Source organism: Euprymna scolopes, chromosome 36 (genome assembly GCF_053919585.1).
Source record: "Euprymna scolopes isolate OS-2025 chromosome 36, ASM5391958v1, whole genome shotgun sequence".
Classification (NCBI taxonomy): domain Eukaryota; kingdom Metazoa; phylum Mollusca; class Cephalopoda; order Sepiida; family Sepiolidae; genus Euprymna; species Euprymna scolopes.
In genome coordinates this window covers 46854636-46882135 of record NC_136517.1, presented here as the reverse complement: position 1 = coordinate 46882135, position 27500 = coordinate 46854636, and the positions used below count along the sequence as shown (strand labels likewise).

The 27500-nt window shown below is 33.3% G+C and overlaps 1 protein-coding gene across 3 annotated transcripts in view; it reads left to right on the top strand.

Moving 5' to 3' along the window:
• Positions 1-27500, top strand: part of LOC145260449 (sodium channel protein para-like) — a 645789-nt gene that overhangs the window by 217732 nt on the left and 400557 nt on the right. Inside the window, exon 2 of one of the 3 annotated variants that reach the window (XM_080118503.1) lies at positions 25265-25355. The exons of the other annotated variants lie outside the window; for them this stretch is intronic. The gene's annotated coding sequence lies outside the window, so the exon portion shown is untranslated. The remainder of the gene's footprint in view (positions 1-25264; positions 25356-27500) is intronic. 3 annotated transcript variants of the gene reach the window in all.

Genomic DNA, 27500 nt, shown 5'->3' with positions numbered 1-27500 from the left:
CGAGGTCAATCTCGTTAGCTGCTACTAAAGCTATCTAACAGGCTCCTTGATATAATTATTTAATTGATTCAAACATGACTTTAGAAGAATAATGGATTCATTCAATCAGCAATTTTCTCCTAGCTGAGAAGTCAAAAAAGAGGGATAGTTCCTTATTATTCAAGCTCATTGCTTATTTTTTTTACCAATTAGATCATATTAAAAAAATATATATATATTGTTTCATTTGAGCTCCACCAAGACTCACTGTCATTTTTATCATCCTCACTTCTTTGCTTGGTTATGTCTGATGTCATGTCCGGACACTTCATCGATTTCCGCTCTGTCAATTCCAGAAAAAGTTCGTGACCTCTTGCTAGAAGCGTTTCCGCTTTTCTAATTTACATCTGATCTATTACTATTGGTGAATAGTTACTAGTAGATGTATGCCCACAATAATATCCGACGTGTTTTAATTTACTAATGGAAGTATCCATCTTTGGGTTTCTCTTTTTCATTGATAAATGTTGTCTTAGAACAAAACAATTATAAACTACTACCTTATTTGGCAGTAATGCGATTCTAGTACCGTGAACAAGAGATTTTAATCTCGAAATATTAAGACGGTTGTGTATCTCTTTCTTTCTTTCCCCCCCTCTCTCTCTCTCTCTCTCTCTCTCTCTCTCTCTCTATTTATATATATATATATATATATATATATATATATATATATATATATATATATATATATAGTAGACCCCAGGTTTTTTCATCAGAGTCTTCTGGGAGAGTGCATCTCTTTCAGTGAATTGAAGCGCCCCCAGTTTCCAACCTGGAAATTTCTATGACTCGGCGCGGTACATACAGCGCCTAGCCTTCCCAAATGGTCACCCATCTGGTAGTGGGCAGGCAACGTTGCTTAATTTCGGTGACCTGGAGATAACCGCTGTGTAACGTGATTTGTGCCGTATCATCTGCACCGACAAAGATTAACAGTAATACCAAAAAGTGTGGTTGGTTCTACACAAAGCCTTCACCACTATAAACAAATCATCTATGTGGATTTCCGAGCAACTTAGTTGTTGTGGCGGAACCTCATACGTCGAAATCGACGGGAGAGTTCATCATGTGTATATATATATATATATATATATATATATATATATATATATATATATATATATATAATTTAAAGGAGATTAGAATAATAGTCTAAAGAGCTAAGTGTATTTTAATGTAATAGTGAAATTACTAGTTTAATTAAAATACAGGAAATGCTCGTTGTAATTTAGATATATAATAAGCTCGATAGTTAAATGTCCTAGAGCTAATTTAATATTAAGTAATGTGATTTATAATTTAAAAATTTTAAAAAAATTTAAAAATTTAAAAATCAAAATTTAATTAAATTAAAAATCAGTTAATTATTATTATTTAATTATTTTATTATTCAATTATGAAACTGATTTTTAATTTAATTAAATTTTGATTTTTAAATTTAAAAATTTTTTTTAAATTTTTAAATTATAAATCACATTACTTAATATATATATATATATATATATATATATATATATATATATATATATATATATATATATATATATATATATAGCAAAGAACCCCGACGGTGCCCGGAATGTAATGTGTGTATGTATATATGTGTGTGGGGGGGTGTTTTGTCACGTTAACCGAACACAAGTCAAACTGCCACTTGGACGTAAAGGGCTATTTTTCGGGACCATGTTTAGGAGAGATGAGTGAGATGTCGGTTTACATTAAAGAGTGGAACGATATACTTGTCGCCCTAAAGAAAACAACACTACAGTTTTATTTTAAAACTTTTATTGAAAAAATTAAATCAAGTAACTTGATTATGTAATACAGTTGACATCCATTCATTGTAGTCTCCTTCAGCCTCAATCACCGCCTTGATACAAGTCCGGAACTGGGAGCATGCCTTTTCAACAAGCGCCGGAATATTCGTTGAGCTGTGCCCTCAAGCGTGGAACTGTCCAGATTTGTATTTCGAGGGCGCTGGCAATGGTCCTGTTGTCATAACTTGGATCGGTAGAGAGTATTATTTGTACAGCGGCGCATCTCCGATCTCGCTCGTTGCACATGATAGACGGCTCCTATCTCTCTTGGGATTTTTACAATATTTGCCAACTAGTAGATGGTCTGCAACAACAAAAAAAAAACGATTTTCATCAAACGGAAATGGAATTATGTCGCATTTCTGGGGCGACAATTTTATCGTTTCACCCTGTACATTTAAAATTTCTGTATGTTAGTACAATTAGGGAAGCAGGTAATAGAGAGACAATTCCAAAGTCTAGCATTCCGAGGGAAAAGGTTATTAAAGTAGTGAAGGGGGATTTTGCTGCTTGTCGGGTTTGTCGGAGAGATGTACGTCGAGCAAACAGAAGTGCAATGAGTTTATCAACACACATTCTTGTAAAATATGCACAGGAATACAACATTGCGGCAATGGGACAGGGGTCGGAGCTTAGTTGACATATATATATATATATATATATAAATACATAAATATATGTGTGTGCGTGTGCATACATGTAAAGTTCAGTTATTAGTCGTACTGACATTGATATTAAAAGCCCACATTTCTATTTCACTTCCTAGTATTTTATTTAACTTCCTAGTATACTCATTCGGTGAAATGCGTATAATTTGGAAAACTAATTTGCATATCACTTTAAAAATAAATTCTCATTAATCCATTTTTTTATTTTATTTTTCTTACTGGATAATAGTTTTATTGTAAGTATTATTAGTCTATTTATGCATATTTTTTTACATTGTGAATAATTGCGGAACATCCAAGATGCCTGTCGTTCCTGCAAGTAGCTATCATTGATTCGATGTATCTTATCTGAGATAGGCTGAAAATGAAACGGCTGGTTGAAGAATTGTATTTGTCGGTTTTATTTATTGTTCTTTTTTTTTTCTGAATTTTTAGATGACGGTTAATTATTCGCATTATTTGGATTTTCACAATGTTTCGTTCAATTTAACCCCCTGACCTTCTGTAAGTGTATCTTGTCGAACTCGGAAATCTTTCTGTGTAACTTTGGAACTTGCACGGAATTTCGAAGGGAACACTTTATTTTAGCCACGGGTGGGAAGGAAGTAGTACTCTTTCATCGGCCATGACTGGGTAGAAATCTTAAGTAATTCACACTTGTATATTGATTGTTGCCCGCCCTTAGGATTGAACTTTCAACCTTCAGAAGAGTGTAACTTTACAATTGAATTTTACCAAGTACTTTATCTATTACGCCACAGGTCTTGCGAAGTTTACATCAATCGAAACGTTATGATAAAAAGAAAAATACACTAAAGGTGAGCACAGTAGCTCGCAGAATCCAAATAAATCGTTTTTCTTTGTTCGTCAAATGGAGTGTATCACTAGGGTTGACAGAAAATTTCGCAATTCCTGACTGCGTGAAAAAGGTCGGAGTGAGTGACATCCTAAACCAGTGGCAAAATGGAAAAAAAAATGAAATGCGGAAAATAATTTTTAGATACATATGTCACTAAACATTATAACTAAGAAATAAACATGATGCTGTTAGATATTTAAATTAATACTAGCGGGGAAGGGCGCCCGGCTTTGCCCAAACATATGAACAGATTAAGATTTTAAAATTAAAAATGAACTAAGATGAATGTACAAAATGTATATGATGGGTTTTTTTTCAATTTTGACCCATTTTTGACTCCTTAAAAACTATTTAAACCGGCTAAAGACCCATAAAAGAACGGTCCATAAAAAATTAAATCATTTGAAACTCCTAGCGTCGCTCTTCGACTTTTAGTTTCGGAAGAGATAGAATCGAACACATGCAGAAAGACAGACAGACAGACAGATATATAGCCTTTTATATATTAGATAAATTAAAAAGCTAAATGTTTATTCATTCATTCAATTGATGTCCTGCCTTGTTCAGGCATTGACCGCTATTACTTTCAATATATCTATCTCTCTTTCCATGGTGGCATTCATGAATTCATTGTTGTTCATCATTCACGCTGTTTTCTCGAAAGTTTTTCATGTATTGCCACTGCTGTCTTTGAAGTTGTACAGACAGTAGGTTGCAGTTTCTTTCTGTCCGAGCAATGTCCATATTGGGGCATTGTCTTCTGCCCAGCACAATGGGATACGAAACCATGGACAGAATTATTCCTGGTTGCTTCTGTATTACATCAGTCACCTGATTTTCATGACCTCACATTACCCTGATCGAAGGGAAGGGGGTGCTGAATTGGGTACTCCACCTTGCTCAGGGGTCAGCCACATATTAACGGAGGGAAGGAGATACCTAACTTTTCCATTGACATCAATGCTATCCTTCCATCCAATAAAGCGCTTAATATTCCCAAATTATCACCCATCTGGTGTTAGCCAGGCTCATCGTTGTCTCATCATGTCTATAGAGAGATAAAATTATAATTCTAAAATTCAATAGCGATAATTAACTGAAGAAACGTAGCAGAGAAAAAGTTTTAGTTTTCCTTGTGTTATAGCAAGGTCACCTTTTGTTCGTTTGGCCAACTTCCAAGTGTCAAGATCCCTTTCACACAATAGGAGTGATACCCATTGTTAGAAATTAAAATATACGGTGAAGGGGTAATAAAACCAAGGATTCTAATTGGATACAAATCAGATTCAACAGTGGTTAGTTACATGCACAATTGTCAAATGTAAATCTCTGCAATTCGTGCGATGATTTCTTCGAAAATGAAGCACAAACCTTTCTGTATAGCTTGCTTGCCATATGTATGTTTCTGTACTATATATATATATATATATATATATATATATATATATATATATATATATATATATACTAACTTATATCAAGCTGTGTTTTCTTACAGGTCTCAATTAAATCAGCCAGTCTATATTCAATCATTTTTAGTTGCTAATAATGTTTTATTAATGATTTTTTTTTTAAATCAACCCATTAAAAATGGAGGATTTCGTTTAAAGTTCCGTCCCTCGTATCTAAAACGCATAAAGGTTGCATTTTGTTAATCAAACGATAATAAAGAATAGAAAAGAATTAAATCAATTTCTTCTTCTTTTTTTTTATATTATTATTATTATTATTATTATTATTATTATTATTTATTTATTTATTTATTTATTTTTGTACTCGCTAGAGGTCCTAGAGAGGTTATATTCCGAGATTTCTCACATAACAACCAGTGGTGTTCTCTGGAGTCTGAGTGACAACAAGTCTCCCTAGATTTCCAGTACTCGACATTTTTTTCGAAAATCTTTACAAATGAATTTGCGTTATCACAGCAACCGCTTGCCATTGATTTCTCTCAGACAATAAGTATTGGTTATCAACAAAATTTGGGCCTCCTTAAGGCCATATTCATCTTTGCACATCCCATGTCGATCTAGTCAGTGCTTTTTTTCTTCTCAGTCTATCGACACTTTTCAACTATTAGATGCGGTATCAGTAGATGCTACACTACATTTTGTGAGGAGGAGGTAATTACAATTTTGCGGTTTCAAGTTATCATCATCATCATCATCATCATCATCATCATCACAGGGAGGATGTTGCTGCAGAATGTCAGATTTGTGAAAAGTTTCTGAGTTAGTTGTTTACCTTCCAGCAGAGTAGCGAATTGGCTCAAAAGGGTACAGCAGAAAGTATGACAGAGAGAGAGAGAGAGAGAGAGAGAGAGAAAGAGAGAGAGAGAGAGAAAGAGAGAGAGAGAGTCCCCTGAGAAGTAATCCTATCTTTTTATTGGGTCGTTATTAAACGAAATCTGAATCATTATTATTCGTAATATTTTTATGTTGTCACATTCTGTGTCGGGCTGTTGTTATAACCTACTTTATGCTGATAGGCGGGTCATAACAAATGACCATAGGCTATCAACATCTTTTCTCAGTCTTCCAGCACTTTCCACAAGATTCTGGCGCTTCCCAACAAGGCAATTTTCTGAAGTACTCCAACATTGCAATGGACAAAATTTTCTCAATATACTTGTTAAATCATTTTATTATTATTATTATTAGTGGAAGGGAGGTCGGCTTTGCTCGGACAGAAAATATGCTTAAATATGATATTTAAGTTGTCCAGATTTCGTATATATTATTATAGAGTCGTGATTTCAAAAGTTAAATAAAAGTATTTGGGTGCCATCATCTAGAATCGAAACCGAAACGATAGCATTCAAAGCTAGTGACGTTACCACTGTACCAATATGACATGCATATGAATTGATTAAAAATCAAAATTAAACTGAAATGAATGTACAAAATGTATGACGTTATTTTCAATTTTTGACCATTTTTGACGTCTTAAATATTATTTTCACCAGCTAAAGACTCATAAAAGAACAGTCCATAAAAAATCCAGTCATCTGAGGCCCCCAGCGCTGTGCTCTGCGACTTTTAGTTTCGGAGAAGATAGAGCTGGAAAATAATATGGAGACAGACAGACAGACAGACAGACAGACAGGCAGATCGACCGACATATAGACGTTTATATTATTATTATTATTATTATTATTATTATTATTATTATTATTATTATTATTATTTATTTATTTATTTATTTATTTATTCATTTATTTACCTTTTGATTAAAGAAACTCTTGCCAAAAACCGGAAGGATGTAATTTAATATGAAAAACTAATTGTGCAAAGAACATGACTTCCATCCAAAATACAAGCTTGTCCGTAAATTGTTTATGGGCGCATGCTTTATGAAATTATGTGTGTTGGGAAGGACTTAGTTAATCGCTGACTGTACGAGGTGCTGATGTGGTGGTCAGACTAGTTTTAGAAACCAACTTAGCTCTCTAATCGGACGCTGGTTTTGTTTTCTCCTCCTGTTTCCCTGTCTTGTGCAACATTATACTTTGAAGGAAGTAAATAAATACTGATTGAGGAGGGTGTTTAATTTATTATTATTATTATTATTATTATTATTATTATTATTATTATTATTACTACTACTACTACTACTACTGCTGCTGCTACTAGTATTATTACTACTACTATTGTTATTATTACTACTAATATTACTATTATTATTATTACTACTACTATTATTATTATTATTACCACTACTACTATTAGTAGTAGTACTACTACTATCATTATTATTACTACTGCTATTATTATTATTATTATTATTATCTTTATTATTATTATTTAAAAAGGGTCTTTATTTTTATGAGAATTGGCAAACAGCTGTTAGAAAAACTATTAATAAAATTAAAAACCTTGAATAAACAAATTGTTTTTAAGACAGCGTTAAGATGCAAATATTTTATTTTAAAAAAATCATTAATTCATTTTAACTTAAAATGTCGGATAGCAAAATATTCATAATCAATTTTTTTTCTTCTTCTTCATATGCCCGTGTCCTCGTGTTATTGTATTAAGGCTGTGTGCTGTTGTTTTCGCATGCGTTGAAAAGAACTCTGAGGTTTTAGGAAGCGTGGTCGCTCTAATGTTAAAAGAATTAATAAATAGCTCTTAGAATAATCATTAATAAATAAATTAAAAAAACTGCTTTGAAACCACGTTAATATGCAAATATTTTATTTATTGTTTATTTAGGTGTGTTTCTACCTGAAAAAACTTGATACGGCGGAGAAAGCAAATTTTTAAATGAAATTGTGTGTGTGTGTGTGTGTGTGTGTGTGTGTGTGTGTGTGTGTGTGTGTGTGTGTGTGTGTGCCAACGTACTTAAAGGAATAAATTGTAAGATGGTCAACATCATGGAATCTGGAATATAGCCTTTTTACACCTATTTGTTATATTCTCTTTAATTACATTGGTTTTCATAAATTAAGGATTGGTATGAATAAAAGGTGAAATACAATAAAAAACATATTTCCACAGATATATATATATATATATATAATGTGATAGATCATAAAATTGTTTCCAGAGTGAACCCACGTCACAGCTCAGAAAGGTCATGACATCCAACAAACCAGAAGTCCAAGACACGAGTTTCGCTTTCATTTGGGCTCATCAGTTAGACACATCCAAACGCGGGATTCGAAAATCGCATGCAGGCGGCTCGGGTTTCAAATCCCGGAATTTGGATGTGTCTAACTGATGAGCCCAAATGAAGGTGAAACTCGAGTCTTGGACTTCCGGTTTGTTGCCTATCATGGCTCTTGTAAGCTGCGACGTGGTTTTACTGTGCAAATAACTATATATATATATATATATATATATATATATATATATATATATATATATATATATATATATATATATATATATTGTATTTCGCATTTTACTTTCGTAGGGAATCGTCAGGCTAAAATGAATAGAATTCATGTTACCGGGTCTTTTCGCATATACACGTGGTGTCCAGTTTAACTAGTTAATCAGATTTATTGTAATTTCCCACTCACTGATTAACGTCTCCATTATTTCTGTGATCTGCTGAAACACTGAAATCTACTATTTATAAGTTTTTTTTCTTCTTGTTGACTATGATCACGCTCGGTTTTCGTTGTTTGCGTAAATTCGTCTGTTTGTATTTCCATGTCACAGAGAATTTGTCTTTTTTGTTTTGTTTTTTTATTCGCTAATGCTATCTTCAGTTTATGTTTGTACAGTTTGCCTGAATATTCAGTGCATTCGCTAGCATAGTTTCTCTTTTTTATTGCTTTCAATAAATCCCGTTTTGTTTTTAGTGTTCAGATTTGTATGTGTATATTCTCAGTCTTCCTTCTTTTGCCGGTGTCTTTTGTTTTAGTTCTTCATGTTTCCTGCTTAGCTTTCTTCTTTGTCGGCTGTATTTTCCTATCACGTTGGTTTCTGGTGTCTTAATCCTTCACCCATTCATTTCGTATGAATTATATGATTCTATTGTTCGTCTTGTTTCTTCACGATTTTTTTTATAATCAGAATTATTTCTAGAAAGACATCGATTGCTTATGGGAATGACCACGTGAAAGTTGCCAACATCATAAATGAAAATGATTTTATGGAACGAACTGAATTTCGAACTTGGCACACCCAGGTCGTCAGTCCGTGTCGTTAACCACTTAACCATTTCACCTTCCCTCTTTAATCCTTATTTAAAGCTTTATTATTTTTTTAGTTTATTGATTTGAGTGTCCAGTTTCGTTTCCCATCCGAATTTAAATGATCCATTCATTTTTCAAGTTTTTGTTCCTATTTTAGTTTCGTAGTGACAAGGTTGGACTCCTGCACAAATGGCATCGTTCAAGTCTGCAATAGTATCTGTTTTCCATACTTCATTCATTAGAGATCATATTTTGTCCTCGTTCACAATTTCTTTGATATGTTCGACTTTTACTGCCATTTTCCTCGGTAGATCACGTGAGTTCCCTTAGTTTTAGCGCCGTATTTCTAAATGAGATTTTTCACTGGGAGGATATTTTTTACATTCAGCTGCATCACTTTACCTTAGCTTTTATTTCAATTAGCGCCGACTCTCAGAGCATTCATTTTAAAGATGTCTCTTTTTTTACACATATTCATCCTCAAATAATGTACAATGCAACTAAGACGCAAGGGGATACTAAAAATTAGTAACTAATTAAATTTTCTGCATGTTAGTATAGTCAGAGAAGCAGCAAACAGGGATGAGTAGTCAATCCAAAATCTACAGAGAAGGGTGGAATTTTGCTGCTTGTCACGGTGTTTAGATTGAGGGGATACTAGTGGTACAACTTCAAAGGTCACCTTTCATGAAAGTACTTGTAAAATAGGCAGAGGGATACAACATTGCGTCGATTGAACAGAAGTTGGATATTGGTTGACGGTGCAGGACCTATTGGTCTTTGAGGGGGTCCTGTTTAATAAAGAAAGATTGGTGGTTGATGCATGAGGCCATATGTGGCAACCATACTCCATGCGTGGACCAATGGTGCCTTACTTCGTCTGTCATTCTCTGTTTTGAAGTACATAGTACACATAGGTTCTTTATGTGATTTAGATAGACTCCAACGACTCAGCAGAGTCAATGCTTTTACTCCTTTCTTTCCTCTTTTCTAACATCACCTGTCACATATAATCTTAGCATTATATATTAGTTTATACATCTCAACGGCAGAGCTTCACTCCTAATATAAAATAGAAGACTTGCATCAGATAAGTTGACAAAATCACTGGAAAAATACGGGGATCATTCTAGCGCTCCAGAAAGTATCTCACTCCTGACGCAATTTTCTATCTGTGCAAAAGTCAAATTCATCTTAACATGGAGTACTGTTGCCGCATCTAGGGAGGAGTTCCTAAGCGTAACATGTCCTGCCTTGACAGGCTACAAAACCGTCTTCGAAATTCAATTGTAATTGATATTTGCATAGAGCTTTATTTTTAATTGTATCCCCCGTCGTTTTATCTTAAATTCAAATTCATCTACCAGCTTCTTAGTCCGTCTGCTCATTCGCCCAGCTTTGCCTAGCGACCTCACCCCTCTCCTCGGGCCATAAACTTACCACTCGTCTCCGTCCGTCGTAATCGATAACACCAATCAACATCGAATCAATCGACGATGACACGTGATGGTGCGCATAAATCGAGTGAGGATGGGGAAGGGGGGTATGAGTGGCTAGGCTAGCCACCACCACCACAACCACCACCACCACCATCACCATCACCACGACCCGTGCTACCAATCCCCACCTCAACCACGTACACAGCAGAATCAATAGAGATTAAAATTACTGGCCAGGTCGATGCTTAGGTAGTTGGGTGGTTCCAGGGATGTATAATGAGAGTGAGAGAGTGGCGTTGGGTAACCATGATTATATGGACTTCGGAGTTGGGGGAGGGGATAGATGGGCGGGTCGATGATAATAGTAGAAGGGGAGAGAAAAAGTATCGGTAATCCGCATTGATAGACTCAAACCAACAATTCATCTAATTTTTTCATTGTCCAATTTTTTCTTATTTTTCTTCTTTTTTTCATTTTCTGATCTTTCTTTTTCATTTGTTGCTTCTTTGATTTTTCCTTCACTTTCCTTTTTTCTTTCTTTCTTCCTTTCTTTTCCTTTTCTTTCTTTTTGTTCATTCTTTATTTCCTTACTTTTTTCTTCTCTTTTTCTTCATTTTCCATTTTCTTGATTCCTTCCTTTTTCCTTCTTTTTTTTCATTCTTAATTGCTTGGTTTTTTTCTTTCTGTTTTCTTTTTTTTTCCTTGTTTTGTATTTATTTGCTTTTTTTCATTTTCTTCTACGCTTTCTTTTTTTACTATCTTCTTTTCCTCTATTTTAATTCATTTTTTTCCTTTTTTCTTCTTTTTCTTCTTCATATTCATATTTTCTTTTTCTTTATTTCTTCAATCTTTTCGTTTTAATATCTTTCGTACATTTCTTTTTCTTTCCTTTTTTAATTTTCTTTTTAACTTTTCTCTTCTTTTTCAAACCTTTTTCTTCTCCCTTCTTTCTTATTTTTACTTTCTTTTTTCAATTTATTTTTTCAATTCCTTTTCTAGGGTTTGTCTTTTTATATTTGCTTTTCATTTTTCTACGTTTTTTCTTTTTTCTTTTCTTTTGTATTCTTTCTTTTCTATTTCTTTCTTTCTTTCTTTTTTTACTATTGATTTTCTCCCCTAATATTTCTTCCTTTCAACTTGGTCCTTTTTTATTCCACCTTTAATAGTTTTTTTATTACTTTCGTTTTGTCCCCTTTCTTTTCAATTTTTATTATTTTCTTTTTTTTTCTACTTCGCTTCTTCTATTTTCGTTTTTCTTCCCACTTTCAATCTTTTGTGTCTTTGTCTGTTCCTCCTCTTTCACTTACTTCTTCGTTTTCTTCTTATTCTTCTTTGATTTCTCCTTCTTTTTCTACTACTACTACTACTACTACTATTACTACTACTACTACTATACTTTTTTCCTACTTCTTTTTTCACATTTTTCCTTTTTACTTCAACTCATTACTATTCTTCTTCTTTATTTGATTCTTAGTTTTCGCCTTATTCCTTTTGTTTTTGCATTATTCTCCTTCATTCTGTGCTTCCGCATTATTCGTCTTCTTTTTTCGCCTTATTTCTTTTATTCTTATTCCTATTATTTTTTATATCCTTTGGGGTTTTTTTTTGGGGGGGGTCTCCTTATCTTCTAATTTGCATTATACTTTTGCATTTAAATCTCAATCTCATTACTATTCTTGTTCGCCTTATTCTTCTTCTGATTCGTCTTGTTACTCTTCGCCTTTTGGCTTTCTCAATTTCTTCGCCTTATTCTTCTTTGCGCTGTATTATTCCTGTTTTTTTATCTCTTTTTCTTCGCCTTCTTTTCCTTTACTTCCCTTTCTTCTTTTGCCTTATTTTTCTTTTTCTTGGCATTCATCTTCTTGTTCTTCAACTTGCTTTTCTATTATTCATCATTGTTTATGGAAATCGCTTAAGACAAGGCATGAAGCCACTTGATGTAGGAGCTAACAAAAACGAAAGATGATTATCGCAAAGAATGAAGATAGCTTTCGACCTTAGTATTGTAAAGACCAAAGAATAAGTTAGGAGGAAAACAGTGAGCAGGAAGAGAGTTCCACAACCTTGCATTCCTTAGAAATAAGCTACTGAGATAAGAAGCTGTATTACAACGAGGTATTAAAACAGCATATTGATAAAGACCACTAGACCAAAAAGTCTAACAAGCTGAAACAAAGGAAGAAGAAGACCGAGGCTAGCAACATTACGTCTGAGGGAGAGAAGTCGCAATGAAGAAGAAAGGGTGGGGCAAATCAAATTGCAAATACGTTTCTGCACTTTATCAAGAACTTTCAAATGGAACAGAGATTCACCCGCCCAAATACGACAACAATATCCAATACATGATTTAATGATAGATTTGTAGCGATAGAGAATAGTGTCAGGTGTGAGAAAGTGTTCAGAGCGATAGAGAGAACCGATTTTACGAGAAGCCGAAATATATGAAGTTTAAGAAAGATTTGATAGGAAAAAAAGAACAAAAACACCATCATCTTACATTTTGCGTTTTCCGCTCCCTCTCCACCCCACCCCCCAAAAATCATGCCTAACCCTCACCCACCTTCCTCTCTAAACTCTCAACTGTGATGTCAATTAATTAAAACCGGAAGTAACCTGAATATTTCTTTAAATCTAATCAACCTTTAATTGTGTTTATTATATTGAGGTCGAAAGTTTCACAAAGAAAACAGCTAGTTCTCCACGCCCTCTACCACCCCACATTCTTTCTATTTTTTTTTCTTCTTCTCCTTCTGAGTTTTTCTATTCTTTTCTTCGCTAATTTTTTCCTCTTTTCTTCCTTTTTCATCCTTGATTTTAGTTCGAACGTGTTACATAAGGAATAATTTCTTCCGCCCACACTAACGTGTTTCTTCCTGTATTTCATTCTTTTTTCTTTCTTTTTCTCTTTCTATCTTTTTTTTTCTGTCCTTATTTGTTTTGTTTTTCTTTGCTAACTTATGTCCCGTGTATTCTTTACCAGATGTATCCACTAGGCGTTTCCTAGGAGTCTTGTTAATTTATTTTTATTTTTTTATTCTCTTCTTTTTTTATTTTATTTATTCATTTTTCTTTTCTTTTTCTTTTTTGTCTTTTTTATCTTTAATTATTTACTGTAATAAAAGAAATATTCATATTTTTAGAAAGATAATTTAAGAAAAAATCGGTTTGGGAATTTAGAAAGGCCGGACGTCTTAAGGAAAGTTTAAAATTAAATCCCATAAATACATTCGAGTATAATCTTCTTTTAAGGACAAAATACGCAGAGTATATAATAATATTTAAAACAGTTCTTGCGTACCTTTCCTTTTTGTGAAGTCTAATTGAATTAATTAATATATCGTCTGAACGTTTCATTAAATTAAAAAAAAAGATATGAAGCTATTAAATATTTTTACAAAAAACTTAAATAAATGTTTTTTTAAAAAATATATGGAGAGAGAAAGAATCTCTACGATGTACGCACCTGTCAGAGAACGAAAATGATATATCCCAAACATAAATTGATCAAGTAGTTTTTTGTATGCAAAGAAAATCATTTTAAAACGATGTTAAGCAATTAACGTGAAATCGTTGGCATTATAATCTGATCTCGTAAATTTGGATTATTGTAGAGTTATCTGCTATACAGTATAATCATCTTGACGCACTGGTTCCCGTTAGATCATCAAAGTTAAGCAACGTTGAGCCTGGTCAATACCAAATGGGTGACTAATTTGAGAATACCAGGCGCTGTATGTAGGGGACGTCGACACCTGAAAAAAATCTAATGTCGTCATCTTCCCTAATGGGGATGTATATGCATCTAGGGATCGTTTGTGAAATTCATACTTCCATGAAACTTCCTCTTTCGAAAGAAGCTGGTTAAACCCGCCTTAGGGTAAGTGCCTAATATATATGCACGCACAAACACACACACACACACACATATCTATATAGATAGATAGACAGAGACAGAAAGACAGACAGATAGAGAACTGTCAAATAGCGGTCAATGTTTTATTAAAAAACAAACATTGTAGATATCATTTATCAACAGCGCCTAGATGGGTTTAAATTTCGACCTTTACTTGGATGAGTCTAGCCCCATTCAAAAACTGTGATACAGCAAAACAGTCTGTCTGTGAATAACTAATATATATATATATATATATATATATATATATATATATATATATATATATATATACACGCACATACATATTTGTATATTTTGGCAGCAAGTCATTATACAAACACATCTGATTCAACACAACAGGGTTATTCTTTTTTCCAATCTTTATGGATAACTATTCAATTTGCCGAGCGGTCTTTTTAATTTCAGTAAGCAAGTTATATAAAATGGCGCCCAACAGTTAAAATTTAAAAAAAAATTATAAGTACACCAAGCCTCGAAGAAAAAGAAAACGAAAACAACAACGATCGCCCCTGATGATAATCGGATGCACAGATAGAAAGCGCTTGAGAAGAATATGGCCGAACAAATCTCTATCGTGTTCAATCATATACATATGCATATACATATGTGTGTATGCGTGTGTACTAGAAGAATACACGTGCTATGGCATGTAAAATTAACTACTTGTGCACCACTTTTATGTCTCCTTACAAAGATTAAAATCAAAATATAATGACACTAAACCTTATGTCTAGAATACTTAGATCAATTTTGATCAAAATCTATTGAATGATTTTGATTCTGAACAATGTTCAAACTTTTAAACTTAAAAAGAAGTTGAATTCACGGAATCTTGTTTTAATTGATATTGAATCAGTATGAATCAAATTTATTGCAAATCCAAAATGGAAGATTGTGTTCATATCATGCCCTCTAAAATCCCTTCAATTATTCCAAAGAAACTGAAATTTGGGGAATATTTATTAATTGATATCTAATACCGATTGTTAAAATTTCATTTAAAAAATGAGATATCTCAAATTTCACGAAGGTTTTCATGACGTTATTTTGATTCTTTCGGATTGCTCTTCTTATCATGGTTGTTATTTTCACATCGTTTCGGCCGATTTAACTTCCGATTTTCTTCAGGTGCATCTTTTTAGAACTCGGCAATTTAATAGTCCAACATATCCAAACAATTTAACTCTGGGAGTTAAATCGAGAGTTCGGTTCGACATAAAGATTCTAAGGTTCGATTATGATATGCTCAGGTTCGAAAAAAGGCGCCTGAAGAAGTTCTGTGGTTACATCGATCATAACTTTGTGATTATAACAACGAAATTGTGATTATAACTGTTAAGTTTGCAGGTTGAAACAAGTGACGTAGCAAGCAATACAAATGACGACTCAACAAACAAAGTAGATCAAATAAGAAGTGTATTCGGAAAAGGTATATTTACAGGATATTTACATAATGGTGTCAAATAAGAGAGTCTTTGCTGGAGAACATATCTGCTCTCGGCGGCCTTCGGTGGCTTCTGGTGAACACACACCCAGACTAACTGAGTCTTCCTATTTATGTGCAATTACTATCCACATATGCAAATGAATGTGTGCCACCACAACAATAACACAGGTGATGTTCATGATAGGACTATGGGCATATCTTTTACCATTCATATGGAAGAAAACTCAAAGTTAGCCGAAAGTTCAAATTATATACTAAAGTTTCTCACATGTACTTTGGGGACTGTATTATTTACCTACACACACACACACACACACACACACACACACACACACAAATATATATATAAATATATGCTAGTAAGTTGTCCGACTTTTATTTTTGCTACCCCCATACATGATGCCATTTCTATGAGGTCAGCTTCTATTACGTCATGTCATAGCATATTTTTATATATACAAAATGATATGGCATTTATGAAATCATTGCGAATGAACAAACAAGCAAACAAACAAACAAACTGATAGGAATACACACACACACACAAACACACACACACACACACATATATATATATATATATATATATATATATATATATATATATATATATATATATATATATATATATATATATATAAATGACAAATGTCTATATTCCAAATTTCAAGATGTTGTTCACTTTACCGTTTTTTATTTTAGTATGTAATTTTTGACAGCACCTGTTCTGTATCACAGAATCGTTCATGTAATTATTATGTCTATTTTTTTAATCTATTCTGCCCTGACTCATCAGAAGAATAGGAACTCATGAACTTTAAAAGAAAATAAAAGGAATATGGGAATGATTAAAAAAAAGAGCCAAAAAGATCGGAAGAGTAGTTGTGATTGTGTGTAATAAGCTCTATGATTATCGGTATTAATAATCGAGCATGTGTATAATATTTCTGCAAAAATAAAGACAAAATCTATACTAATAAAAATTTGTTTTTATGTATTGATATTCATATTAAAACCCTTCTTTCTATTTATTTAAAAAGAAAACACCCCATTGTTATAAATGGGTCGTGCAATTGCATTCATTTGCAAAAGATCTAGCTAATATTCTTTTAGACACTTATTTTAACTAATTCCCTATTACTTTTTTTCGGTTTTCTTATGGGATGATCATCTTTAGTAAACTATTACGTGTAATTATATTCATGCAGATATTCTACGTGATTTATACTTGCATAATATTTGTGTAAAAAGGTAATAGTAAACACAAACCTCTTTCTATATATATTTATGTATGCATATATATATATTTTAGAAAATTTGCCTACCAAACTCCTCTGTCAATTTTTTGTCTACAGACATGAAACTTTACATATAGGGCATTCGAACCCATGCGGAACTTTATATTTAGGTTTTAGTCGGGGAAATTGGTGCAAAAGTATGAAAATTAAAAAAATGAAATTTGCCAGGTGAAAGTCGAATGGCGGCATTACGAATATGCATGCATAACGTAATAGCTATTGGTTTATGTTAAATTTTAGCCTGCATAAAACATGTCTTCATAGCTCAGGCATTAACATCACAGAAAAAAGTAAATTGTAAGCTAAACATTTTGGTTTCGATTCTCGGTGGTGGTGCACGAGTTATTATTATTATTTTTTTTTTACTTTTAAATCATTACTATATATTGGATCCAATATAATGTAATAATAAATAGGAAATCTGCATTAATCAAAATATCATATTTAAGCGTATTTAATGTCCGAGCAATGCCAGGCGGCCTGCTAGTATAAAATAAGAACGTCTTACGATGTATGGGACATTTTCATCCCTGATACATGTGTATTGAATAAGGCAAAACCAACCAGCATTGCTACCACTGTTATAAAGAACTAGTTGCGTTAAGCAGGTCATCTTGTCCTGCTTGATGACTATCGACTCCCAAAACAGCTGTTTTATGGTGAGCTCCTCCTTGGCAAAAGACCCCGGTACAAACCCAAAAAAAACGTTTTCGGGATAGCATTAAGGAGAGTTTGGTGAGCTTTAATGTCCCTGATGACAGTTGGGAGTCCCTAGCATCTAATCGCAAGCAGTAGAAGGCACTGATATACAGGGGCGCAAAACACGTTGAGGCAACCAAGATAGACCGAGCGAATCTCAAGAGAGCATGAAGTAGCATCAAACCTTGTCACCCAATCATGGTGATCTATGGATTTGTAAGGTGTGTAACCGGGTCCTGTTATCCAGGGCAAGTCTTATAAATCACGTTAAAGTGCACGGCGATATGTATATGTAATGTATATATATATATATAATATATATATATATATATATATATATATATATATATATATATATATATACTAGACTATTCGTGACCTGTTGGGTCAGTATGTTATAGCTTGCTATGGAATAGTGAGTACACAGAATTCATGAATAAAAGTGCATGTGACGATACAGAATTAATGTATAAATGCGCAAAGATTGAATGCACGCGTGTGCGAAAACATACATGGTGACCCGTGAAAACAATACGGAATACATTGGATAATGAAGGTTTTAACATCATCGCCTTTAGATTAAATGAAAAAAAAAAACCTTTATATATGAGTAAATGAAAAATATGATTAAATGAAAAAAAACCTTTATATATGAGTGTGTGATCCGTTGCAAAAAATTGTAAAAAGACAAAAAGAAGAAAATACAAGGAGGGAGTATGCATTATACAGTTCCGACATAGTTTTGTGTGTGTGTGTGTGTGTGTGTGTGTGTGTGTGTGTGTGTGTGTGTGTGTGTGTGTGTGTGTGTTACCAGCCTTAAAATATCGGGGGAAAATTAGACCTTTTCAAAACAAATCTTAAAAAAAAAAATTCCCATAGACAAGTTTTTAATTTGAATTCTTTTTTAATGTTGTTTAACAGCTTACGAAGAAATTAACATTTTAAATGTGTTAAAAAAATTGATTTGATATACTTTAAAAATGTGACCTAATAGCTGCAAGTATTTATTGTTTAAAAAAAACACACACACACACTATTTAGACAATGATAGAAACTTATGCATTTACCGATCCGGATTTCCGTAAGTTTGGCTTGTGCGCGACCGGCAACTGATATAAAATACTGGCGTATGCCAAGCTCTAATAATGGAAAAATCGTCAATAAAAATGTAAGGAGACAACTTTTAATAAATTGGAGGAAAGAAAAACTAGTCTTTAATCACGCACAAATATCTAGTAAAAAAATTTTTTTTTTTTTTAATTCACGTAAATCGATAATTAAAAACATATTTTTTAAACGATTATTTTATCGTAATTTGTTGTTAAGTAATTAACGCGTTTCTACTCCCAGCTGTCACCAACTTCCGGTTCACTCATTGTATTTTATAGTGTACTCTCTAAAAAAAAAAAAGGTTCATTTTGCATATTTTAATAAAACATAAATTTGACTCCTAGTACAGATTTTGAAATGAAACGGACACCGTTGTATAATTTGGTTTTACATAAAAAAAGTAACGATTTAAGTAATACTGTATTTTTGGTTTGGAGAACTATCGAGAGATTATTTGAATAGTTTTGTTCAATCCCCTGAACTTTCACCTTAATTGACTGTAATTGACGGCTTAAAGACGTTACAATTACTTGTAAACAAATATATATATATATATATATATATATATATATATATATATATATATATATATATATATATTTGTTTACAAGTAATTGTAACGTCTTTAAGCCGTCAATTACAGAATATATTAAAAAAATTAACACACCTGTAATCGCACAATACGATCCTTGCCCTCGTGGAGATGCAAGAAAATATGATTTTATTTTTTATTTATTCTATTCTATTCTATGTAATACATGAATATATAATTTACTTAGTATTTTAGTTTCAACATTAACCAGCAAATTCATGTGTATTTTATTATTTTAAATGAAAAAATGGAAACAGAATAATTTTATTTATTGTTAATGCAGACCAATTTTTAAAAAAATTGTTTCCGGTTTTAGGAGTGTACAAAAATAAAATATATAATTTATTTTAAAACGAATAAAATAAGAAAGATCCCGTAAATTGTCGATTCGAAAAGAAAAGCTTTTATGGCTTTGTTTTTATAGAAATTGAAAGTCGTAAACCGGAAGCCGTTAACTGGAAGCGGATGGACAGTTTCAGCGCCCAAGCAAGACAATATGAGTTTTATAATATATATATATATATATATATATATATATATATATATGCATATATCTATAAAGGCGAAATTCTGTGTGTGTCTGTGTGTGTATATTTCCCTAACAAACTACTCTGTCAATTTTCAGTCTACAGACTCGAGATTTGGCATAAGGGTTACTGAGATTTGGAAAAATCTCTTTAATCGGTTTTAAGTCAGAAATTTGACTGTCAAGGGGTCAAAGTTCAACGATTTGACCTTTGAAAACTCTACAAATCTCTTCTGCCAATTTTGAGTCTAAACACTTGAAATTTTTAACGCAGGTTACTTGGATATGAATCAAACTTTTTAATTCGATTTTAGCCCAAGCAATCAATGATAAGGAGTCAAACTTGGGATCAAAGTTTTTACAAATTTGAACTCTGTGGTTTCTACCAAATTACTCAGCTAATTTTGGGTCTAAACATTTTAAATTTTACATAAAGTGTAAGCTTTTTAATTGATTTTTGGCCGAAAATATGGCTGCCAAGGGGTTATTTAAAAAGGATTTGACCTTTGCGGTCTCTAGCAAACTATTCGGCAAATTTTGGGTCTAAACACTTAAAATTTTATATAAAGAGCATTTATACATGCAGCAAGCTTTTTAATCAGTTTTTGGACGAAAATTTGGCTACCCATAGGTCAAAGTTGAAAGAGTTAGCCTTCGCAGACTCTAATAAACTACTCCACCAATTTTAGTTTTCAATACTTGAAATTTTAGATGTGGGTTTCCATTGACATGAGTCAAACGTTTTAATAACATATGCATATAAAGTTATGAACAGTACATAGGGCCCGATCAAAGCCGGTCTGAACCGCTAGTATATATATATATATATATATATATATATATATATATATATATATATATATATATATATACCGAGAGAGAGAGAGAGAGAGAGAGAGAGAGAGAGAGAATTTATGACCAAATCTGAAATGATGATGGTATCCAACCTAGAGATGGTGCACACTATTTTTCAAAGTCAAAGTCAAAGGTTAAGGTCAAGACTTTGCTGTACAGAAGCGTGGGATATCTTTGCTAGTATATACATATATATATATATATATATATATATATATATATATATATATATATATATATACACTAGCCTCGCTGCCCGGCGTTACCCGGGTGTTTGGAGGTGTATGTTGAGAAAAAAAAAACGTGGTAGTATGCAAGCAGGCGCGAACTCGTGTTGCGAATGCGGAAAAGGAAGTGAAAAACAATCTGACGTCTTAGCCGATGTCTCCATGACACGACCGGAACTCAAAAGTGTTCAAATTAACCGAAGTCAATCAAACAGTGACGATGACTTGCTAAAATGTTGGCAAAAAAAAAAAAATCGACCCCTCCTTGTACAAATGGCCGAGTTAAGGGTGAAGGAATCAATGTTTTGGGCCCCTGTCGAAAATTTTTCTTCGTCGTCGTCTTCTTCTTCTTCTATTTATTATTATTATTATTATTATTATTATTATTATTATTATTATTATTAAACATATAAATCAACGTATCCGATAAAGAATATTCCCGAAAGAAGTGACTTTGATTGAAAAAAATAATTTGAATTCCAACTCAATAAAATATTTCTATCTATATAAGTGAACATGTCTGTGTGTCTGTATGTCTGTCAGTCTGTGTGTGTGTGTCTGTGTACATTTCCCTACGCAATAGCTCTGTCAATTTTTAGTCTACAGACTCGAAATTTGATATACAGGGTACTGAGATTTGGGGAAATCTTTGGGATCAGTTTTCGGTCAGAAGTTTGGCTGTTAAAATGTCAGAGTTCAACGATTTGACCTTTGAGAACTCTACCAAACGCCTCCGACAATTTTGGATATTAACAATTTAAATATTAGATATAGGTTTCTTGGTCATGAATAAAACTTAATAACTTGATTTGAGCCCAGAAAAATAAATGTTAAGAGGTCATAATAGGGGTCAAAGTTTAAAAAATTGACCTTATTTTTTGTTTTTTTGTTTTTTTGCTCAGCATACACCTCCAAACACTCGGGCAACGCCGGGCAGCCATGCTAGTATATCTATAAAAGCGAACGTGTATGTGTGTGTGTGTCTGTGTATATGTGTGTGTGTCTGTGTACATTTCCCTACGCAATAGCTCTTGTCAATTTTAAGTCTACAGACTCGAAATTTGATATACAGGGTACTGAGATTTGGGAAAATCGATGTGATCAGTTTTCGGCCAGAAATTTGGCTGTTAAGGGGTCAAAGTTCAACGATTTGACCTTTGAGAACTCTACCAAACTCCTCCGGCAATTTTGGATATAAACACTTGAAATTTTAAATATAGGTTCCTTGGACATGGATCTAACTTAATAACTGGATTTGAGCCCAAAACAATAAATGTTAAGGGATCATAATAGGGTCAAATTTTAAAAAATTGACCGCTTTTTTTTAATGCTCAACATACACCTCTTTTGAAGATAAGCTAAACAGCTGTACCTACTCGTCGTTGCGCGAGAGTGAATTTATTACCCGTTTTTGTCAGTAACACGCGTCGTATAGCGTAAATTATCTTCATCTGTATCCCTTCTACATCATGTACGTTACGGTGTTCATAAATGAAATCGCTTCTGAAAAAAAACCCCAAAAAATCAAGCAAACATACCTGGAAAATAAAACAGATTACGTATTTATGATTACAAATATTTATACAAGTATGATACAGCCACGCATGCGTTTATGTGTGTTAGATTTCATCTCGACTACGTACATACATAATGAATTTATGAAACGAAAACTTGGGGTCGTTATTAATACAAACATCTGCTACGACATCGCACGTTTATGTCAGTAAACCCGCTTGATTTTCTTTTTCTTTTTTCTTTTACAAAAGGTTAAATGGCACTCAAGGACAAGGTTTATGAGCTGAAATGATTGTCAGAATAAAGACCAAATATTTGTTGAGATACTTTGGATATGAATTTGTTGACATTGGCTTTAAAGTAGACGAAGTTGTAATCTGTAGAGAGGCAGTTTTATGGCAATGTGTTTCGCAGACGGGAAGCTTTGTTCGCAGACATTTCGCTTGACGTTGAACATACTGAGATAGAAAGGAAAGTCTTTCTTTATTGTGGAAAAGCGATGAGTTCTTGCTAAGAATGTCTTACAAAGAAGAACTATAAATTTGAGCTCAGTCGACCACTTCCCATTGAAATAATAATTGAGCAGAAAGAGACTGGCAACGTCTCTTCTCTGAGAAAGAGGCTGTATGGGATCGTTAGATTCCCAAGTCGATTCGTAATTCCGTCAAAGCAACGAAGAGTTCCCTGCTAGACATCTCTCCAGATGTGGCAGTGGAAATCCATATAGGAGCGTATTTGGCTCTTGTATATTTGTGCACTTTTTAAAACTATGATTTAATTATTAATTAATGTATTTAAATCATCTAATTAAAAAGATATGCATCGATGGCAACACTTCAAAGGCAAGCAATGACCAAGATCTTTCTGGTTCTCTCTCTCTCTCTTCTGATCTTCAGCGCGTGATACAAAGGGGAAAAAGGTGGCTGGTTAATTTAAATCTATCTAAAATCACTGGCTCCACTTGAAATGAATGGTTCTAGTCTTGGAGGAACACTGTGTCTTGGCAAGCTTCTAGGACTGACCTTCATTCTTCATCTTAAATGGAACACATACATCAAATCTGTTGGCGAGATAGCCGGGAAAATGGTTTGATCATTCTACTACTCAAGTAGATATCTCACTGCCAATGCAATCCTCTTCCTGTATAAGAGCCAGGTAATTCTAAAATGAAGTACTGTTGCTACATCTGGGTAGGAGTTGCCTTGATAAAGTTCAAAACCGGCTTCGAAACCTCATAGGTGATACCTTTTTTTTTTCTTTTCCTACAATCTCTTTCTCATAGAAGAAACGTTGCGGGTCTATCTTTGCCCTATCGTTATTTTCATATTCGTCTGAGCTCTAATATACGCCCCCTTGCCAAACTTTCACAAACTCACTCAACTAGCTACAACCACTATCAACAATTTCCCCACTCTCTACCTGTACCTAAATCTAAACGCAAATTCCATGAACAAAGTTTCTTTTCTAGAATTGCCCGCCTGTGTTATTATACAATATGGTTGCTTTCAAGTCTAATGTAAACAAGTTCTTGTTGCGCCGTCCTGTTAAATAACCAAATTCTACCTCATTTCTCACCATTAACGATTACTACACTACCACCTCACATTCTTAGCCTTGAGTGGCCTTCGGGCCTGGATAAGTGGTGATTACCTTGTAAAAATATATGTATCCGACTGTCAGCATCTTATTATTTACTCGTTGCATACATGGATATATGCGCATATTACATAGACAAAAGATATAGTGTTACACTCTCTCTGCTGTATTGTTATGCAGGTGGTCGGCTGAGCTCCAGTGCCCGTTTTCTTTGAAAAACACAGCAGGAACTCGCCTGGCTACAACTACAACAAAGAACGTAGTGTGTATACTAAAAATCAAACCAAATTTCCATAAGCAACGTTTGTTTCTTTAGAACATCCCACTGTGGAACAAGATACAACGAGTCTGCTTCCCAACTAACTACGGCATGGCTTGCTTCAAGTCTAATGTAAGCAAATACTTAAGTTATTTTAAGTAATATTCTATCCAGTTCAACTATCGTTTCCGATCTTTTCGTGACGACGATCATCATTAAGCTGACGATCTTTTTAACCTTTACCCTCGAGTGATTACCGGTCCTTAATAAACGATTATGCATCACTACATAAAAAATTAATAATGTTTTACTTTATTTTCACTTTAACAATCCCTTTTGAAATGACGACGTTTGTTGGTTTTCAGATATGCTGAAAAGAAAGATCGCATTTAAATTTTGCGCAAACATGTAGTTTTCTGAATATTAAGCCTTTTAATTCCTTTATCACTGGTGGCAATTTTTGTACTCGGAACCAGTGATAACATGAATAATTACATTGCGTAATATCCTTAAAACTACTCGTTTGCATCAAATTTAAATGCGATATTCGTTTTCAGCATACCCGAAAACTAAAAAAACCATCATTTTTTAAGGGCAATCTTGAGACGGAAAGAAAGTAAAAAAAAATAACTAAAAACATGTACCCGCTCTTTTCTTGGTAATATTGCATATCTGTTTGTTTGACATTTATTCCATAAATATCTCTTTGTCAATTTTATTAACCACCTGTTTCGTCTTCTCTTGTCTTCTTTCAGGTAAGATATTTTTACAGATCTTTCGGGCCTCATGTCCAATCCCGTGATTACTGCGAACTTGCAAACAAATGGATGTAACCTTCAAAAACAGGTAGGACTGTTCATCCTCTGCTAGACTATTTGACTTCATTGTTTCTGTGCATGTTGTTATCATATAAGCAGTTGCGTTTCTCTCAAAAGGGGCGCAAGTTGTTATATTATATTATTTAGTATTATATTATTTATTTAGTATTTACATTATTTATCATTATGTTATTTATCATTTAGTTATTATATGCTATCCTTATGATTCATTAAAATTCAGAAAATAAACGATAAGTTCGAAAACGAAATAGCAAAACCAACGCAATGATTGTGTAAAAATATACAATTTATTCATAAGGAAGAAATATAATGCACATGATAGGGAAACACATTTCGGGAAGTAATGATAACTAATTGTCTATATTTCTAACAAAGCTAAACAGAATATCAGAAAATAAAATAGGTACTAATCTTTAACTGTTGTTCAGTCATTTCAAATTGAATTGTATGTATTTAAAAAAAAATTCGGAAATGGCTAAAGCAGTTTACGATCTAAAATCAATATATTTCATATATATATATATTTTTTTAGGAGTGAAGTGGGTATATAAAATCAGTCGCAGACATTGCTGAAGCAGTTTACGGTCTAAAAAATCACTTTATTTCATATACATTTGTAGGAAAGGGGTATATGGAATTAGTCCCGGAAATGGCCGAAATAGTTTACGATCTAAAAAAAAAAATCCCTTTGCTTTCTGTATATTTGTAGGAAGGGGATATATGGAGTCAGTCCTAGAAATGACTGAAGCAGTTTACGATCTAAAAATCACTTTCAAAAATTTCATACATACATATAAAGTGGGAGGATATATAATGTCAGTCCCAAAAATGGCTGAAGCAGTTTCCGATATGAAAATCCCTTTTATTCCATATATATTTTTACAAAGTGCGTATATGGAGTAAGTCCAGGAATATGTGATTTTCATCGTTTATGGTGAATTCTTAATCCAGAGTTGTAGAAGTCATAACAGGCAGAAATATCCTTGGTAGATATTCCGTAGAAGATCTAACAAGGTTGTATTCCTTGCTGCAATAATGAGATATAGTTTATACCCAAGATGTATAACTGGATGTGTATTTATTTTTGACACAAGTGGTCAGGCGAAAACGTAATGGCAGAAACCCAGACGTTCCCAGGGGTCGTGGATTTTATATTCCAAATATCTTTCACACGGATATGTATTCTTTCGCTGCAAGCCGGAAACTAAAGTTTTAACTCCTGTCCAAACAGAAATGAGTAGGTTTGCGCATGCGCATACATGTTTTCTCCTTATTTCTAACATGGCTATTACTTTCCATTAATACTAAGGCCACTTTGTTTGTCAAAAGGTGAGTATGATTTGTATATGATTGACATCATTTCTTCCCCCTTGACTATTCAAGCGTGAAGGTCAGTATTTACTTTACTGTCGTGCTGGTCTAAATAATATGTTTCTGCTGACTGATTTAGAAAATCTAGCCAGAATATATCAAAACTCAGAAAGTTTCATGTGATAATCTGCTGGTTTGGCAAACCGAGAACAGGTTCGAAGTGTTCCCTTAAAATGATGATGACAGAGCGACTCACGAATCAGTTTTTCACTGCATCTGTGCGATTGATAGATCTGGGAAATTGAAGAGGGTCTATTTAGCGGAATCACTCTCAGCTTGTATCCACGACGATTATTTGGAAATCGAATCTCTCAATAAGGCTAACGTATTTTGATCGATTACAGTTCTCCGTTCACACTGTCCAGTTTGTCGGCGTTTCTGTTATTGCCGAGGTTACCAAAGTATCGATACAAGTCGCATGTTATATTAAGGACACATCGCCAAGTCGCCGACCGTTTTCCACCCTTTTTGTCGAACCAACTGATTTAAATCTTCTGATACATTTAAAAGCTAGGAACGCAGTAGAAATATCAGATAAACTGACTTAATCTCGATTTAGCAAATTGAAATATGTGAAAGTTTAACCGTATGTTAACAAGACATTTGAAATTTAGTCACGGGACCTTTACGTTTCAATCAACGATAAGCCCAACAAAAAGAGATCTGATGGATATAAAAGCTACGACTGAAACATGTTCTGAATATGTAGCCAAACTATGTTAGTGTAAACAAAACATTTTATTGCAAGCAAATATATTTATCATTGAGCTTTATTGTATGA